We start from the raw sequence: 21042 nt of genomic DNA, 5'->3' as shown, positions 1-21042 counted from the left end.
AATGGGAAGCTGATTTAGGACCCCTCTCAGATGACATATGGTCCTACGCACTTGAGGCTCCAAGGCGGTCTACTACTGCTATTAGATATCAGCAGATACAAATGTTTATATTACACAGAGTATATATGACGCCGGTGCTGTTGTGTCATATCGGGGGTGTTCCCTCCTCAGCCTGCCCAAAGTGTGGCTCCCTGGACGGTTCTTTCATACACATGGTATGGACATGCCCTAAGATCACGCAATATTGGAACGATGTCATTGGCGTTATAGAACTCACAGGCATACCTAAAATGGCTCTGTCACCAGTGTCCTGCCTGCTAGCTGCTATAGATGAAGAGATGTTACCAGACCCAGACAGACGGTATGTAGTTAACTTATGCACTCTGGCCAAGGTATGCATAGCCAGATTGTGGCTGGCTGGGGAGGCCCCGAGGCTGGGCACCTGGGTGTCCTTAGTGAACGAGGTGATAAGCCACGAAAAGTTTGTATATTTGGCCAGGAAGTCAGAGAAAAAATACTACGCTATATGGTCTAGATGGTTGGATTCCACATACTCAGGGAAAGAAACGTCTGTCGACTAGATGCTACGGCCCTGCCCTCGTGTCTGTAGGGACTGCCTCAGCTCAAACTACCGACTGTAACATGGGTGATATGATATGTAGGGATAGGAACATATTGTTGGACCCATGAGACATGACCTATATGTCGATATGCCTCCCGCCCCTCACACATCTTATTTGAGACCCATGATACCTACACTTTGGAAATTACACTTATAATACTAGCCAAGATGCTGAACCAGGGACACGCGGTCACTTGTGTTACTTGTGTTACTTGTTTAAATAATAAACTTTACTTCGTTTTACTTTATTTTATTTTATAATTGAATGGTCCAATGTTACACTGTCATAATGTCATGCCATATGATTTCTAATAAATGATAGATGGGTGCCTCAATAATCTTCGGATAATCCTCTAGGCTACATAAAAGCACCATATCCTCTGGAATGACGTTATGTATGCTTACTGATCTGTGTCAATTGTTCTTTTTATATGTTTTCTCTCTCCCCTCCTTTCATTGCTGTATTCTTTTTGCTCTGAGATGTTCATGTTTAACCTGCAAAAAATTCAATAAAAAACGCTTGAAAAAAAAAAAAAAAAGAAATCTAAGTTTGACGCCCCCCCCCCCCCCCCCCCAATAACCTGGCTATCCTAAGTTTGACTAAGGTCCTGGAGTCCAAGGTGAATTTGTCTCAGGAAGACAGATGTCAACATTTTTTTTCCAATTTCACCAAAGACAAATAGATAGCTCTTAAGAATTTGAGATCGTACGATGATGTTAGGATCCTCCCTGATGACAAAGGGGGAGGGATAGTGGTCTGGGACCGTAATGACTACAAAAAGGAAGTATACTCATAGATTAACAATCCGAATACTTATGAACTGCTTCAAAGTAATCCGACTGTTCCATATAAAAAAGAACTTGACTACATCAGGCAGTTAATCAATGAATATTTGAAGACTTAGACACACAAATATTAGGACCGATAATAACACCTGTTAAGCGAATATATCACAAAATCAGTTTGGGTGACACTGTTGATATTGCCTATGGACAGGTGCGTAACTATAGCACCGCAGCCCCCGCCACCGTGGGGGGGCGCTGTGCATGTGGGGGCGCCGGGGGCTGCGGTGCTATAGTTACCCCCCCCCCCCAATCCCCCGCAGACTTACGTATCTTGCTGGTCCCGGCGGCTCCGTTCTTCTGATGAGGACCACAACAAAATGGTCGCCCCCATATAGCAAACAGTTCTCTGAAACTGTCTGCTGTACGGGGGTGGCCATTTTGTGGTGGTCCTCAGCAGATGAACGGACGGAGCCGCCGGGACCAGCGCGATAGGTAAGACTGCGGGGGAGGGGGTTAGCATAGGCGACGGGGCGACGGGGGGGGGGGGGGGGTGTGTGCTCGAAGGGGCGGCAGCGGGGGGTGGGAATGGGCACCCCCCCCTAACGGCGGGGGGGCGCCCAAAACTATGCCTATGGATTTTAATTGTCTGGTACCTGCTGCCTCTCGTTGTGTGGTCTCCACACTGGAGATAGCAGTCTGTAGGCATAGAGTTTAATCTGACAAGTGTAACAAATGTTTCAAAAATCGTCTTCCACAGTTTATTTAAAGTAACAGTTTTTTTTAAGGTGCCAAACATTTACACCGCAAACCCAGTTTGATTTTGCAGTGTAAATGATTGCCGCTTTAAAAAAAACTGGAGATTTCTTACCAAATCTCTCACTTTCTGAACCTCTCATCCTATTAAATCTCACCCAATGGATTAAATCCCCTTCATCAAGATCATGGACATATACAGATGAAGCCATGTTCATCTAACCAGGCCTTAGCACGGCATCTGCCGGGGCCTGCTGGTGAATGTGGCAGCGCACATGCATCTAAGACACTCATGCGCCCCATTCGCAGCAATGGATGCGTGAGCATGTGAGACACTCACGCATTTATGTTTGCCAGCATGCCAGCCACCAGAAATGTATACCTGCCACACATAGGCGAATCTAAGGGGTGGTCCGGGGGTGCACCGTACCACCCATTAGACCACCAGCCGCTTAAAATTTCAAGAAATGACAGCCGGGCAGAGAGTTGTGTGCTGCCAGGCTGTTTAGTCTAAGGAATTGCTCGTTGCCAAGGGGGATGTCTCACGCCGCTGGTCGCTGGACGCACCTAATTGAAAGAAATGACAGCCGGGCCAAAGTTTTCCCTTTGGACCGCCGGCAGCCAATCAGGAGCGGCATTGGTGGTATTGAAAGCAGCTCCTGATTGGCTGCCGGACCCCAGCACGAGAACTAAAAATATTGATGCGCCTTCAGAGACTACAGCCGGGCAGCGCACATCACTCTCTCTGCCCGGCTGTCATTTATTTCAAATAGCTGAGTTAAGTGGTGTGTAACATCTCCCCCCATAGGCAACAAGCAATTCCTTATACTAAACAGCCGGGCAGTAGTATGACATCCCCCTTGGCAACAAGCAATTCCCTCCCCCCCCCCATGGCAATTACCAATTCCCCCCCGCCCCCTTGGCATCAAGGTAACCCTCCCCCTTGACAACGAGCTAACCCTCCCCACCTTGGCAACGAGCAATTCCATCCCCACCTTGGCAACGAGCAATTCCCTCCCCCCTTGGCAACATGCAATTCCCTCCCCCCTTGGCAATGAGCAATTTCACTCCCTCTTGGCAACAAACATGTATTACCCCCATGGCATCGAGCATGAAGCTCCCTTGGCATAGAGCTAGAACCCCCTAGCAATGAGCACGTAGGTAAGCAGCACTTATGTGTCAAATATGTGATGGCCATAACGTTTTGGTTATATAGTATGTAATGGGCATTATGGTGTGTGGCCTTATGTGTAATTGGCATTACGGCATGTTGATTTATGTGTAATGGGTATTACGGAGTTGGCTAAAATGTGTAATGGGCATTACTGTGTGTGGTCTAAAGTGTAATACCACGCCCCATTTTGTGATGCCATGCCTCTGTCCCATGAGACCACTCCCCCTTTTTGACACGCGGCTTCACCGCGCAAAGGTCTGCCCTACTTATAAATTTGGATTTGGGACCACCCATTACTATAATTCTAGATTCGCCTCTGCTGGCACACTGGAGAACTCAATGAAGATGGCTCATCTGTATCAGGATATATCAATATATTTATCCGAATAGGACAGCACTCTCCTCCATATCAACCACCTGCTGGGGTGCAACAAAACCAGAAAGTTCCAATGCAGGCTCTTCCAAATTTATGCCAATCAATAACGGGGTGCACTCACCAGTCTTCTTGCTTGCAGATAAACTTTAATACATACCACAACAAAGTATAGTTACATGACAGTGGGTTTGCAGTCAACGTTTTGGTCTACACTTAGACCTTTGTCAAGACCCCCTCTCCTGCCTTCTCCACACTGGAGAAGGCAGGAGAGGGGGTCTTGACAAAGGCCCTTGGAAAGCACTGTGGAATATGTGTGCGCTTTATAAGAAACTGTTAATAAATAAATATATATAATATGTAAATACTGTATACTCACATACATGCATACCTCCCAACTTTAGTAATTTTTAAATAGGGACCTGCCATGTGCAAAGGGGGAGAAGCTAAGTAGTGGATGGGAGTGACATTGAGCAGATGGGACATAGCCTAGAGCAGCGACCCCCATTTTCATCTTTTTAGTGCTTCTCTAGAACTTGGGCAGCCACTGGCTCACTCTCTCCCTCTCTGCACAGAAGAGGTGCTGTGCGCTTGCTCATGGCATCTATTCAAAATCCTAATTAAATATTTTACATATAAGAATGTAATTGATTAATAACAGTTCGACTTTTTAATTTTACTTTATTTTATTTGTAAAAAAAACACTGAAATCATAGTAATTTTGTAACCAGAAATGATTGCGTATTTTGCCATTAGCATACGCATGCAGTGCTGCCTGGTACAGGAGAGGTAGTACATGGAACCTAGCTAAGCAGGTAGAGATCAGCATCGGTCAGTGGGTGAAAGAGCCGCACTGCAATGGGGACACGGAAGGTGTGTGTGTGTGTGTGGGGGGGGGGGGGCAGCAAAGCGTATGCCACCAATTATCTATCTAGACTATCTGTCACAGTGTCGGAACCGAGGGTGCTAGATTTTCGGTGGTGTGCCTGTACATTATTATTACAGTATGCTTGTTAAAAAATGAGACAATAAATCCCACCACTGCCAAGACTTACCCTTGTTTCCACATGTCCCTTGAAAAAAACATGGGTTTATATGTTCTCTCTGTACAAAAAAGACACATATGATCATTACATCAGACAGATACTGTATAGAGGTACTTGTATATTATCACGGCGCCCACGATTTCCATCGTAGGGCATTGTACAACCAAAAATCGCGTTGCATCGCATGCGATATGATCGCATGCAATGCGATGCGACGCGATTGGACCCGATTTTTAATTGTACAGGCACCCAGATGCCTGATTCCTATGTTAAATGCCCCCCCCCGACCCGATTTTTGATTGTACACCCACCCTGATGGGTAATGACTGTTAAATGCCCCCCCATTGTTAACGCCAACCCGAAGCGTGGTGGCTTCTGCTTATGTAAAGGCAGCTGATTGTCCCCACCATTGACCTGGTGCCAGCATCTACACAATGTAGCTGACAGGTCATAGGATTGGCTTATGTGCAGTAGTAGCAGCAATGGTACTATGCATGTACATTGGATACAGCCCATAGAAATCAGCTAGGGCTACCTGAAAAACAGGGAGTTGCGTTCCGATGGTATTTCCTGTCCTGCAGGTGCATGAAAGGTAGGACAACCAATTGGAAGTCACAGAGAAGCCAGCGCAGTCATGGACATTAGCAGAGGTTGTGGATTTTACTGGGAAGTAACACTGGAAGGAACCAATTATAGTACCACTAGTAGCCTTTGCTGTATAGGGGGACTGTCCTAAATGCTCCAAATAAATACAAGGGTTCTACTGTGTGCTGTAGGGGTGCGTTGCCCTGTGTGCTCACTCTATACAAATACCACTTAAAGGGTTCTTCTGTGTTCTGGAGGGGTGCGATGTCCTGTGTGCTCACTCTTTACAAATTAAGGAGTTCTCCTGGGTGCTGTAGGGCTGCGCTGCCCTGTTCGCTCGCTCTACAAATTAAGGTGTTCTTAAACATAGAAACATAGAATGTGACGGCAGATAAGAACCACTTGGCCCATCTAGTCTGACCCTTATTTAAAAATGTTACCTCAACCATATTTGATCCTTATTTCTTTGTAAGGATATCAATATGCCTATCCCAAGCATGTTTACATTGTACTACTGTATTTGCCTCTACCACCTCTGATGGGAGGCTATTCCACTTATCCACTACTCTTTCTGTGAAGTAATTCTTCCTCACATTTCCCCTGAATCTTCCTCCCTCTAGTGTCAGTGCATGTCCTTGTGTTCTGTTGCTCCTCTTCCTGTGAAGAATGTCTCCCACCTGTACCTTGTTAAAGCCCTTGATATAGGTGAAAGTTTCTATCATGTCCCCCCTTTCCCTTCTCTGCTCTAAAGTATACATATTAAGATCTTTTAGTCTTTCCTGGTACGTTTTGTGATGTAGGCCATGCACCATTTTAGTTGCCCTTCTTTGTACAGTCTCTAATGTATTTATATCCTTCTGGAGATATGGCCTCCAGAACTGAACACAATACTCTAGGTGAGGTCGTACCAATGATCTATTCAGTGGCATTATTACTTCTTTCTTTCTACTGCTGATACCTCTCCCTAAGCAACCAAGCATCTGACTTGCCTTCTTCATTGCTTTGTTACATTGCCTACCTGCCTTTAAGTCCCCTGAAATAGTGACACCTAGATCCCTCTCTTCCTCAGTAGTTCCCATTATAGTGCCATTTATACTATTTTCAGTCTTTGGATTTTTTGGATTTTTTGAGACCCAAGTGCATGATTTTCCATTTTTTGGCATTAAACTCTAGTTGCCATTCTCTTGACCATTCCTCTAATTGACCTTCTCCATATGCAGTAGTGGTGTGCTGTCCTGTGTGCTCGTACATGTTAAGGGGTTCTCCGATGTGCTGTAAAGGTACACTGCCCTGTGTTTGCTCCAAATAAAGGCATTCCAACTGTGTTAATTGGGTGCTACTGCCGTGTTTGCTCCAAAAAAGGAGATCCACCCGTGTTAATTGAGCGCTGCTGCCTTGTGTGTTTGCTCCAAATATAGAGGTTCCACCTGTGTTAATTGGATGCTACTTACAGTACCTGCTGCAAGACTTAGGGGGAGATTCTCTAAACTAAAAATGCGGTAAAAACCCCATTATCCCCATTATTTGGGATGCTTTAAGCATCCCCCGCTGGGTTATCGCGACGGGGGGCATCGCCAGAAAAATCTGGCGATGCATCATAGAAGCCTATGGGCTTCTAACGCGACCCACCACTTCCCTGCACCGCCCCGCATCGACACCCCCCCCTTACCTTTGTCCGGGCAGCACAGAACTGTGCAGCCCGGACCTGTGACCTCCTCCTCCCTGCACTACGGTTCTCTTCCGGGTGCAGGGAGGAGGAGAGCCCGGCGCAGCAGCAGCAGCGCCGGGTAAGGAAGGGAGGGGGGAGCTGCCGGGTCCTGGTGGGGCCCGCTGTCTCCCACCACAAAGGACAGCTCTTAACGCAAGAGCTTTCCGTTGCCATAATTATCGCATATGTTAGAGCAGGGGTGTCCAAACTTTTTGCGACGAGGGCCAGATTTGGTGAAGTGTAAATGTGTGGGGGCCGACCATTCAGCCTAACATTCTTTGAATCATTAATCACATCAGAATGGTCCCCCACTGTGCCCCCATTCACTGTATGTCTCCCAGCCTGCCCCTCTGTCACTGTATGTCCCCCATTCACTGTATGTTCCCGACTCTGCACCCATTCACTCTGTCCCCCAGCCTGCCCCCTTCTCTTAATGTCCATGAGTGCCTCCATTCATTGTATGTCCCCAAGCCTGACCTTCCTTCACTGTATGACTCCCATTCACTGTATGACCCCCATTCACTGTATGTCCCCCAGCCTGCCCCCATTCACTGTATGTCCCCCAGCCTGCCCCTGCTCCCCCTTCTCTGAATGGCCATCACTGCCTCCATTCACTGTATGTCCCCCACCCTGACCCTCCTTTACTGTATGTCCCACACTCTTCCCCCTCCCTTCTCTGTATGTTTCCCAGCCCCTTGTGTGAGCCAGAGGATGGAGAGGCAAAGCAGGCACTGCAAGGACAGGAGATGCTTGGGATCTCACTGCTGCCCTCCTCCGCGCTGCATGTTACGGGAGCAAGCTTCCCCCTTGCTGCCCCCCTCCCCAAACACTGCTGTCACTGTGATTGTGGAGTAGGGTGATATACGATTTCAGCAGCAGGGGTAGGACGCCAAACACATCTGACTGTGGCGGCCGGCACTGTCAGACAGCAAGGTAAAGGCGCGCTCGCCGGGGCCCCACCTTTAGTGTCCTGTGCTTTCCACATCTGATGTTCTGCCCGCTTCCAGCTGGAGGCTGCGGTCCGCTTGAAATAACAGCATGGGCCGCAATTGGCCCCCGGGCCTGACTTTGGACATGCCTGTGTTAGAGCATATGCGATAATGATGTTTGCCGTAGCCGGCGATGAGCGGCGTTAAGGGTGTCACGAATGTTAGAACATCCCACCCTTAGCCAGCTGATAGCATGGCACTTCCCAAGAAACACTAGGCATTGGGTTGACTTAGAAACTGACCTAAGGACTAAGGACTATATTACTGTGGCAGCCCACTGGGTAGATGTATCGCCTTACGCAGCAACAATTGCAGTGGCACCAGTTTGGAGTGAAATCATGTTTAACTGTAAACTTGATGATTATTACATGTATTGTGAATCTGAGGTTCTTACCTTGACAAGGTCACTAGAAGAAAGCTCGTTGTCACTGTCATGTCCCCTTTCTGCGGCAGACACCAGACACACCTCAGCAGACACCAGCATTAGGACAGCGAGAACTACAAGGATTTTCATGACTCCTTTTTTCTGAACAGAACCTCACAAGATGGGCTCGCACTGTCTCTGAGAAGATAAGAATGGACCGTTAGTACGGTTATCACCTACGCACCTTGACAAAGGGGGACCACCCCCGAAACGTTGGTCTTCTGCTTTGAAATACAGCACTTTTTTTCAAGACCCCAGAGTGCCAGCCTTTCTTTTGCTTCTTACACCATACCTCGGAGGGGCACCAAGGCAGCTGATTTATTATGGAGAGTGCCGGGCCGCACCATTCCTATATATATATATAGAGAGAGAGAGAGAGAGAGAGAGAGAGAGAGAGAGAGAGAGAGAGAGAGAGAGAGAGAGAGAAAAATGGAATGGGCACTCACCAAGGTCTAGGTAATCAGAATATCATTTTATTTGTATCAAGTCGACATACCATCCGACGTAACGACACGTTTCGGTCTACATAAGACCATCATCAGGAATAGTGCAGCAATATACAGATCATCGGCAGAACAACAACCTGACATCCGTCCCTGGGGAAGGACACAACTGTACTGCCTCACCGGGTCAGTACAGTTGTGTCCTTCCCCAGGGACACAAGTAACATCTGCCCCACCTGCAGTGCACATGGTTTTGTCCATCTAAGAAGGATTTTGTCAGAAAGAGTGATCCAAAATAAGGCCCATTGTTTTTAAACTATTTAATCATCTCCATTTTTCACACCAGTTACACGCAATTTTATTTTGTTTTATTTATATTTTGTATGTATACTGTAATTGTGTATTAAAATCCATTGCTATTTTTAAATACCAATCCAGCGCACTGTGTGACATATTTATGTTCCCTCCTCAAAGTGCAGCTTCTTTTCTTTTCTAGTACAAGGTTTTTACGGGGGATTGCAACCCCCATTTTGTAGCTGCTGCTCTTTTTGGAGAAGGAGCCCAGGGTGGCGCCCGTATAACTGTCCTAGAGACAGTGTACCCTTGCTCTGCAGATAATGACTGTGAAAGAATCTGACAATTAGGGCCTTATTCTAGTTCACTCTCTGACAAAATCCTTTTTAGATGGACAAAACCATGTGCACTGCAGGGGGGCAGCTGTTACTTGTCCAGAGAGAATAAGATTTGGGTGAGTTATTTTGTTTCTGTGCAGGGTAAATACTGACTGCTTTATTTTTACACTTCAATATAGATCTCACTTTGAAGTAAAACCCCACCCAAATCTAATTCTCTCTGCACAAGTTACATCTGCCCCCCTGCAGTGCACATGGTTTTGTCCATCTAAGAAGGATTTTGTCAGAAAGTAACTGCAGTAAGACGTTGCTGAAGGCTGCAAAGCAGGATGATTACTTACTGTAATAGAAGGCTCTGCAGGCACGGTCTCTCCAAGCGTGGTATACATCACTCCCAGGAGTTCTGCACTATATATAAGAGGAGATGGGCAGGACCGGAGAATGTTCCTGTTTGCTAATCTAATACCCCAACTCTATTTACTATATGGAGAACTGTGTGACACCCCTACAGCAGTGTACCGTATCAATATGGGGTCCTGTGTGACACCCCTACAGCAGTGTACCGTATCAATATTGAATTCTACTCGGAGGCTTTCTCATGTCTAATATTTTTCAAGCCACCCTCTTCTTTTTACGGAACATACATCCGTGTAACCTGCGTGTGGTTCCAGCAGTCAGAAAACCGATGCCAGCAGCCCAACTAGGATTTCAGGCAGGGGCTGGCTGGCAAATTTTAGCCTGGGGGGCAAGTCCAGAGCACTGGCCCATAAGAACAGCGCATCGTTAAATTAAGGTTTTTCGATTAAAAAATATGTATTAATAAAAAATAAAAAAATTAGGCCTGGAGTTAATTATACCAAAGACACTTTATTAGTATAACTTTGACAGGCTGCTCCCCATGCATAATAATACCAGGACACCGCAGGCTGCTCCCCTTGCATAATAATACCAGGACACCGCAGGCTGCTCCCCCTGTATAATAATACCAGGACACAACAGGCTGCTCCCCTTGGATAATTATACCAGGACACCGCAGGCTGCTCCCCTTGGATAATTATACCAGGACGCCACAGGCTGCTCCCCCTGCATAATACCAGGACACCGCAGGCTGCTCCCCTGTATAATTATACTAGGACACCACAGGCTGATCCCCCTGTATAATTATACCAGGACACCACAGGCTGCTCCCACTGTATAATTATACCAGGACACCACAGGCTGTATGTGTCCTAGTAATAATTATACAGGGGGAGCAGTCTGTGGTGTCCTGGTAATAATTATACAGGGGGAGCAGCCTGTGGTGTCCTGGTAATAATTATACAGGGGGAGCAGCCTGTGGTGCCCTGGTATAATTATACAGGGGGAGCAGCCTGTGGTGTCCTGGTATAAATACAGGGGGAGCAGCCTGTGGTGTCCTGATATAATTATAATTATACCAGGACACCACAGGTTGCTCCCCCTGTATAATTATACCAGGACACCGCAGGCTGCTCCCCCTGCATAATAATACCAGGCCACCGCAGGCTGCTCCCCCTGTATAATAATACCAGGACACCGCAGGCTGCTCCCCTTGGATAATTATACCAGGACACCGCAGGCTGCTCTTGGATAATTATACCAGGACGCCACAGGCTGCTCCCCCTGCATAATACCAGGACACCGCAGGCTGCTACCCTGTATAATTATACTAGGACACCACAGGCTGATCCCCCTGTATAATTATACCAGGACACCACAGGCTGCTCCCACTGTATAATTATACCAGGACACCACAGGCTGCATGTGTCCTGGTAATAATTATACAGGGGGAGCAGCCTGTGGTGTCCTGGTAATAATTATACAGGGGGAGCAGCCTGTGGTGTCCTGGTATAAATACAGGGGGAGCAGCCTGTGGTGTCTTGATATAATTATAATTATACCAGGACACCACAGGCTGCTCCTTCTGTATAATTATACCAGGACACCACAGTCTGCTCCCCCTGCATAATAATACCAGGACACCGCAGGCTGCTCCCCCTGTATAATAATACCAGGACACCACAGGCTGCTCCCCTTGGATAATTATACCAGGACACCGCAGGCTGCTCTTGGATAATTATACCAGGACGCCACAGGCTGCTCCCCCTGCATAATACCAAGGGGAGCAGCCTGTGGTGTCCTGATAATAATTATACAGGGGGAGCAGCCTGTGGTGTCCTGGTATAAATACAGGGGGAGCAGCCTGTGGTGTCCTGATATAATTATAATTATACCAGGACACCACAGGCTGCTCCCCCTGTATAATTATACCAGGACACCACAGGCTGCTCCCCCTGTGGTGTCCTGGTATAATTGTCAGGACACCACAGGCTGCTCCCCCTGTATAGTTATTTCTTGGACACCACAGGCTGCCCTCCCGCCCCCCCTCCCCCATAAAACTTCCAATAAATGTCACCTCACTAGCCTGTCACAGGCACTCTCAGTGCCTTTCAAGTTTTGCCGGCCGGGTCCGTGCTGCAATGCTGCGGCTCCCGCCTGTCTGACTCTGTCCTGCATTCCCGCGCTGCGTCTCGCAGCTCTCGCTCCGTCCTCCGAGTATATTATTGACTGTCCTCCTCCATCCTCCTCCATCCTCCTCCTCTTCCACCCCTAGATGCACGGGTGGGTGGTGTTGGCGCCGGGCCCTGCCCTGCACATAGGAGATGATGTCCTCATGCAGGACGCCAGCGGCCATGTTCCTGTAGCCGCGGCGCCGCATACAGGAGTACAGGACGGGAGGAGGAGGTAATATATGAGGCGGCCCGCACTATTACTTGTTAGAGCGGCCCGGGGGGCACATGGCCCCCTGCTCCCCGGCCCAGCCCGCCCCTGATTTCAGGTAATCATGCAAGAGGTCTTTTAAATATAGTTAGCTTTCCCTGCCCTCCCCTAATCCTCCCTGCAGCCTCCCCCCTCCCCCACAGCATAACACTATATACATATAATCTTAATGCAGCAGTCAGGTTCCTGGCACTGGCATCCTCATTGATGCCGGAATGGCAGCTCAGGTCTTGTGGCTGGTAGTCTGGGTGCTGGCATCAATATTCTGACTGCCAGCATGCTGTGTTACGGGATGGTAACTGGATCCCCTTTACAGGGGCGGATCCAGGGGGGGGGGGCACCATGATAAAAGAGGGTTTGGGTGGGGGGGGAGCGGTGTTTGTGGTGCCAGTGTACATGCTAAGAGAGCAGCAGAGAGAGGGTGGGAATGGGATTAAAAATAGGCCCTGGCATTTAAAGTATGCAGGCCCACCATGGCGATAAAAGTGAAGGATGTAGTTGTGCATGCGCCAAAGGTGCGCTCTGGAAAAGGGGGTGAGGGGGCGTGTCCTTGAGTGTAGTGTACCACACCATATACAACTTCTACACATTATGCAACAAAATACTAGACCCCATTATACTTGCCCATAACACATGATGCCAAATGGAATGAGCCAAAATTCCCATAATGCCAAATGGATTGTGTCAAAATTCACATAATGCCACATGGATTGTGTCAAAATTCACATAATGCCACACGGATTGAGCCAAAATTCACATAATGCCACACGGATTGAGCCAAAATTCACATAATGCCACATGGATTGAGCCAAAATTCACATAATGCCACACAGATTGAGCCAGAATTCACATAATGTCACACAGATTAAGCCAAAATTCACAATACGCTTCATGAACAGGTACATTGTCCGCCATAATGTCCATTACACGTTGGGTGAAATTTAATAGGAGTCGATTTGTGTTCCGCACCCTATTAAATGTGCGATTTCGCCAAAAAATGCATTAGTTTTTCGCATTTTTTTGGCGATAAATCGCACTTTCTAAAAGTGCGTAAAAAAATCGCACTTAATTCGCATCCAGATGTTTTTGCACAGAAAAGTATACAAATCGCTTATTTAATGGCATGCGCAAACGGAAATCGCATTTTTTTGGTCAATATAAATCGCACTTTTTTCAGACCAGGTTCTGATTGGCGATTTGGCCCACAACTAAATTTGGTCACGTGCACTAATGGTTAATTTGATCACAGGTGTCCTCATTTTTAATCAGAAACTCCCCCACATATACCCCAACATCATTAAGGACACCTGTGAGGGTTTCAGAGATGGAGATTTTGAGTTGGCTCTATGTGATTGTGCCCATTTGGAGGAAGGAAGCTGCGCGCGAGATCCAGGTACCCCGACTACTGCGTGCTTCACATATGTATCGTGCTAGGCTGTACCTGGACTCCCTCTCGGATCAACAGGTTGTGGGGATGTTTCGCCTGAACCGCATTAACCTGTTAGACTTATATGAACAGGTGAGAGAGGATTTGGACCCTTATGGGGGGCCAAACTATGCAGTGTCTGGTCTGCAGAAATTAATGTGTGCCCTCTACTACTTGGCCACAGGCTCCACTCAGTCTGTGACCTCTGTGGTCCTTGGGCGTCTCAAAAGCCTCTTTCTCAAAGCATTTCACTCAAGTGTTACTTGCTTCACGTCAGAGTGGCAGGACCTTAAGGTGGCTTTCTATAGACTCTCAGCATTTCCTAACATGCTGGGAGCTATAGATTGCACACACATTGGGCTTCGGGCACCGTACGTGAGGGGACTCATGTATGTCAATAGGCGTGGCCGCCACTCCCTCAATGTGCAGGTGGTATGTGATGCCAGCCTCAAAATCCTAAGTGTAGTTGCAGGCTACCCGGGGAACTGCCATGACACCTATATTCTGAGGCACTCAGCCCTCTGGGATCGATTCCGCGACCAACAAATGCCACAGGGCAGGCTACTTGGTAAGGACATTTTTAATTATTTAAATATCTTCTCCTGTGGAGTGTCCCTATAGTCTGTGAAATTACCCACACCTCCATTAAATCCTCCTTAACATTACAATGCCCATTAATTGTGTGTAAAATATGCTGATAGCTGTTGTTACAATCACTCATTACCAACAGTAAGGGTTCCCTGGACTAATGTGCATGTTGGTTTACATCTAAAGTGTCACTGTAGTGTGTAGCCCCTCTACTTTTACATTTTCACATGCCTATTGCTGTTGTCCCACTTACTCATGTTAGGTCAATGCACATACCTTACCATATACTGCACTGACCGCATATTTTCTGTAAAGGTGACTCAAGATATGGGTGTCTTCCGTGGCTCATAACACCTCTGCGATCCCCAGAAGGCCCTGCACAGCACCGCTATAACGATTCACATGTTGCCACCTGCAATGTTGTGGAACGCACCTTTGGGGTGCTGAAAAGTCGTTTCAGGTGTTTGGACAGGTCATCAGGAATACTGCTTTACCACACAGCAAAAGTAGTGATGATCGTCCAGGCTTGCTGCATGTTGCACAACATTGCCCTGGCCCAACCTTCCTATGTTGAGGATGCCGATGCAGCAGTCATGCAGGAAGCTCAAACTATCTTGGCAATGGTAGTACAGGGTACGCAGAGGGGGGATCTGATGCGCAGGGAGATCATCAGGCGCTACTTTTCAGGTAAGTAAATGTGTCTTTTTACCTACCCTGTACCTTGCCTGTAAGTGTGCACGCATAAACTGACCCAAATACCATACTTCTCATCAATATATAGGGGAGTAGTTAGAGGCCTGTTGATGACAATGATTGATCCTGACGTTTCCCTTGGTGACAGCATGCTGGTAATTACATTATTGCATTTGGAAATACCATTGACATCACACATGGGTCTGCAGCTGCTGATCAACTACACATCCCAGCATGCCCTGGCACAGTTTAACCAATCCATTGTATGAAAGGTGTGCCAGATCATGCTGGAATGTGTACTTCCACAGCAACTGGAGGCCCATGACTTCAACTCCATACTTGTATACCTACTACACTTACAAAGTAAGGGAGTGTTGACATTTTCAAATATAGCTACACATTTTTAGCATTTCAATAGCATGAAACCTTTTCTGGCATAGCAAAAAAAATTGACTCTAAAATTGACCACAGAAACTTCAGTTTGGTGCATGTCGTTTTTACTTGAAAAATTTCAACAAAAGCCACTTTTTTTGTGGCCAAACATGAACAATGTGTACAAATATGTTCAAAGATAAAGAAGAAAAATATTCAAAAATATACATGTACAAAATATCCCATAAATGTGATAATAAATGCTTTATAAAATGCTTTATTTTTGGGTACTTGTTTCCTAGCACGGCCACAACGATCATAATCGCGGTCATCGGGGGTAAAATCGAGGCCATCGCGGGCATCGCGTGAAAAAAATCGGGTGCGATGGGCCAGACGCGATGCCCGCGATTTCCCCATAGAGAACAATGTTAAATGCCTCAATTTACCCGCGATGACCACGATTTCCCATAGGAAACAATGTGAAATGGCTCAATTTACCCAAATTATCATAGGAACAATGGTAAATGGGCCAAAAACACCCCTGAACATTGAAATGTCCCCACAAAAGTAGTTTACGCCACCACGTGATCAACGTGAACCCGAAGCGTGGCGAGCGCAGCGAGCCCGTGAGGGGCGTCGGTACGCGTCCCCGACCTTTTCATACCCCTACTATCCACTAGGGCGTGGAGTGAGAATAGAATAGTGTGGCGAGCGCAGCGAGCCACCGAGCCCGAAGCGTGGCGAGCGCAGCGAGCCCCGTGAGGGGACGCGGATACCTGTGAAGCCCGCGAAGGGACGCGTTTACCTGTGAAGGTATCCGCGTGCGCTCGCCACGCTTCGGGCTCGGTGGCTCGCTGCGCTCGCCACACTATTCTATTCTCACTCCACGCACGCCCTAGTGGATAGTGGGGGTATGAAAAGGTCGGAGGACGCGTACCGCCGCCCCTCGCGGACTCGCTGCGCTCGCCACGCTTCGGGTTCAGGTTCATCGCGGGGTGGCGTGAACTACTTTTGGGGGGACATTTCACTGGTCAGGGGGGTTTTTTGGGCTTTCTGGCCCATTTACCATTCTTCCCTATGATGATTTGGGTAAATTGACCCATTTAACATTGTTTCCTATGGGAAATCGGGGTCATCGCGGGTAAATTGAGGCATTTAACATTGTTCCCTATGGGGAAATCGCGGCCATCGCGGGTGGACCATTTAAGCATTTTTAGGCGCACACGACGCGACCGACCCGATTTTTCACTGTTTTCAATGCATTTCAATGGAAAAATCGGGGGCATCGCGTCGGTCGCGTCGCAGGCCACTAAAATTACCCCCGAAGGCCAAGATTTGTGGCCGTGCTAGGAAACAAGTACCTATTTTTGAGATGGCTGAGCACACGCACACCCTCCCTTGGCACCTGAGCCCAGTTCGCCCCTGGTCCTAACACTCTGACGTAGGGGAGTAGTGGGTGAGCCACTAACTGGTGTGCTAGACACACTACTAACAGTAGAGGTAGGTGCCCCTACCAAATTAAGGTCCATATGGTTAATTTGTGCCTGCATACCAATTAATGCATTTGTTTGCGCAGTTAGAGCTTGATTTTGCCCAATAATGGTTTCAGTAAGGGTGGCAATATGAGTATTATGCTCCTGTATGCCATTACTTATTTCGGACAAACGGGTGTCTAGGGTGGTAGCCATCCGCAATTGTGTGCCCACACCAACACGGACACTGCTGCCTAATCTTTTTTTTTTTTTACATTGAATTTTTATTGAGAATTTTTTCAAAAACAAAAATAATAATAACAATGTAGCAGGGGGGTACAGAAAGGTAGCAAAAAGAAAGGGAAGGAGGGGGGAGGTAAGGAGGAACATTACATAGTAAACGTCATTGTCTCACTTAGGACTACATGTCAGAGTAATACACCAATATTGCAGTCTGCATCCACTTAACCGGAAAGCTTCGCTAGACGTAATAACAGGAAACTACTGGGAGTTTAGTATTGATAGGTCTGGAGTGCTGCCGTGAATGTTCGGGTGGTCTGTCCCTTCCAGAAAGACAGACCATCCGAGCCACCTCAAGCATAGGCCCTTATTCTGATTGACGCGTACTTTCCCGCATACTTTCGGATCGCGTCTTTACGGCGTCTGCGCATGCGTGGAGAACGCCACGCGCATGTGCCACGCCTTGACTCCGTACCTGTTCGGGCAAATCCCGTACAAAACTGGTCACCGCAATCATTCGGGAAATATGGGCGTATTATGGGCGTCATGCGGAATGACACATGGGCGTAGTTTCAAAGTGGGCAAAACGGGGCGGAAACATGGGCGGACACGGGGGAGTACACTTATGTTGGGGGGCGTGCATTCGGATAGCACTCCGAATGCACGCGAACAAAAAGGGAGGAAATGTGCGGTGTCCAAAAGGCCACTATTGCTTTGCGGACACCACTCGTTCCTGCGGGAGGCGAACGGACCGCCTAATGACTACAAGCATTAACACCTGAACCCAATAAAATCGACTCCTTTACTCATTAATCACTAATAGGACGCTTGTCAGTGCTTTAATTGAAACCATTGCTGCTTCAAGGAAACCTTACTAATCACCCACATATGCTGTACTTCTGACACACTTTAAACCTGCTAACAATGGACATGACTGAATATTAATACTAGCAATACACATGTGTATGCGACATGTACTAATTAAACCACACAATTGTTGTAAAGTAAAGCAATTTATTTATATAAATTTCACTGTCAATGCCACTGTGATGCAATGACAAAAAAATAAAAATACCAAAAAAAACAAACCATGGCAGGAATGTAACAAAATAAATTATAATACAAAACAAATATAATTGCACACAGATGGACTCCAGCACCTCCTATGTGCCACTGCACATGCGGCCAGTGGGAAATGAGGAGGCTGCTGGCCCTTCTACAGCAGGCCAACCTGCACCTGACCATTCTACAGCAGGGCAACCTACACCTGGCCCTTCTGCAGCAGGCCAACCTGCAGCTGGCTCATATGCACCATCAGCAGAATCATTTGGAACACAACCGGGGACTTAGCAACATCACATCAAGTGCAGCTGACAGTAATGGCAGGCAAAAGAGGGCAACAGGGGAACCAAAAAGGACATTGGAAGCAAGGGCTCATCTGGTTACCCTCAGCACGTGATTGGACACAAGAAGCTGACACACACAGTACAATGGAAGATTTGGGATGAGATAACGGTGGAGATTAATGCAGCCACAAGTTCATTTTCGACCACGTTTGGCCTTGGTAGGCTCCTTGGCCTGTGCAGCAGCTCTTCGGCCACGGACAGATGCTGGGGCAGGTGGAGCAGATGCTGGTGAGGGGTTGGCTGGTCTACCCCTCCTGCCAGCAGGGAGTGTTGCTGGTGGTAATGCACCAGAAACGGATGACATTAGGACCCTGTTGCTGTTAACCAGCTCCACCATAAGCTCATTATGGTGGAGGAGGAGATCATTTTGGCGGGTGGCTTGCTCGGCCAGCACCTGAGCACTTGCAGCCATGGCCTGATGCGCCTCAGCCATGGCCTGCAGGCTCCCAGCGATGGCCTGCTGGGTGCTGACCAAGCTCGCCATGATCTCCTCGGTCCTATGCATCCGTTCTGATGCCAACTCTCCCTGCTGGTTTATGTCCCCAAGCATCTGGGCCAACCTGGCCAAATCGGCTTGGGCCGATGGCTGCTGCTGCACAGGCCTACCACTGGGGCCAGGTGGCACGGACTCCTCCACCTCCTGACCAGAGTCGTCACCAAGCAGTGGGGTGTCTGTGGAAAATGATAAACACAATTAGGACACATTCTAAGATAATTACTTGCACAAGCTTATGGCATGACCAATATTTACCTTCCAGAAAAGACGCAAACACTTCAGCTGGGGCCTCGCTATCCATCGTGCTCACCCCCCTGACCTCCTCAACTGATATACAGCTCTCGGCCAGCAACTCCAGGGGGGTGAGCTCTAGCCCTGATGGCATGGGCCCGGCCCCAGATGTCTGGCTGTGTTCCCACCGCTTGGTCATCTTCCTCTTCAGGTTGGTTTTGAAGTCCTGCCACCTGCAATGTAAGTTGACATATTAATACATGTCACTCCAGATGTTTGCTGTTGCAGCCATTGCTCTGTGCTACATATTACGACATGTGCTTAATGTCCAAAAGATAACATTACATGCAACTATGATATCAACCGTTACAATACACATTCACAATCACCATACTCTAACTCTCAACTAAATAACATGGCAATAATGTCTGTGTATCGTAACAACCTCACGGGCCATTTGCAAAATCCATCTAAGCATGAATTCAATCATTACTTGTCTATTACTGGGCACATGTATCACAAAACAACTTGCCTCTTCTTCACATGGTCCGTCTCACGAACTTGTGGCGCTACTTCATTAATCTCTGCCGTTATCTGTTCCCAAATCTTCCATCTGCGTGTGTGTGTCAGCTTCTCCGATGGACACTCAATCCAATCACGTGCTCGGGGAACCAGGATGGCAAGCTCCTGTGCTTCATATGCCTTATTTCTTGTAGTTGGTTCCTCTGTTGCCCTCGCTCTCCCCTTGCCACGTCCATGGCCACGCCCCCTGGCACGTGTCGCTGCACTTGAAGTGCTGGCCATGGTACTATCTTGTGAAGTCCCCGGTTGTGTTCCAAAAGATTCTGCTGATGGTGCATATGAGCCAGCTGCAGGTTGGCCTGCTGCAGAAGGGCCAGGTGTAGGTTGCCCTGCTGTAGAATGGTCAGGTGCAGGTTGCCCTGCTGTAGAAGGGCCAGCAGCCTCCTCATTACCCACTGGCTGCATGTGCAGTGGCACATAGGTGGTGCTGGAGTCCATCTGGTCAAATAGTTGCTGCAGGTCTGGGTCCACCTCTGGTTGTGATCCAGACATGTTAGCAACAACATTGTCACCTTCTAATACACCTTTATATACTGTTTGTGTATCCTGTTTGGCGGACATCAGCGGCAGCTGCGTTCCGTGCACGAGCGTACGTCGCTGTTTTTTCGCGACGCATACGGTGGCGGAAATTCCATTGTGTAAAACCTGGCGAAACTTCGACATGAAATACTGGTCACCAATTCTAACATTGCATAGAATCTTCTGCTACACCTGTGACTATCGCACAATACACATGCTATTTGCTAGCATGACATGACATTTGGTTCATGACTACTGTGGTATTGTGGCGTTTGATTGCAAGCTAAAAGTAGCCCAATCCCTTAGAAAATCCAGGCCACAAGTCATGCAATACTCATCACTACTGTTATAGACCACACATGTGACAGGCCTATAAATAGTGAATTGCTGCTAGAATCATTTGTCTCCAGATCTGGACTTGTCAGGGTCTAAGGTAAGCTCTTCCATGGTCCTTGTAGATATGTTATCCATTAACAATGTAAGTGTATGAATGTATGCACCATTGCCTCACTGACTACAGATTGTTGGGCCAGCAAAGTCTTTGTAGCATTATTGCAACATGTCACATGTTCACTATTTCACTCACAGGTCTGAAACCTGTGTGTGTTCATCTATTGCAGGACAACATGTCCCAGCAATAGCTGGAATGTCTCATAGTACATGATGTCGGCAACAAATGCAGA

General features: G+C 47.6%; 1 long non-coding RNA gene across 1 annotated transcript; it reads right to left on the bottom strand.

Annotated features, from left to right (window-relative positions):
• Positions 1-861: 861 nt before the first annotated feature.
• On the bottom strand, positions 862-8559 carry LOC146079759 (uncharacterized). Its single transcript, XR_014474733.1, has 3 exons — positions 8431-8559; positions 4764-4812; positions 862-1117 (listed from the first exon to the last, which is right to left on the bottom strand). It is a non-coding gene; the product is annotated as an uncharacterized LOC146079759 (long non-coding RNA).
• Positions 8560-21042: the final 12483 nt, after the last annotated feature.

The sequence above is a fragment of the Crinia signifera genome, chromosome 5 (genome assembly GCF_055691185.1).
Source record: "Crinia signifera chromosome 5, ASM5569118v1, whole genome shotgun sequence".
NCBI lineage: Eukaryota > Metazoa > Chordata > Amphibia > Anura > Myobatrachidae > Crinia > Crinia signifera.
This window is presented reverse-complemented; position numbering and strand designations above follow the sequence as displayed.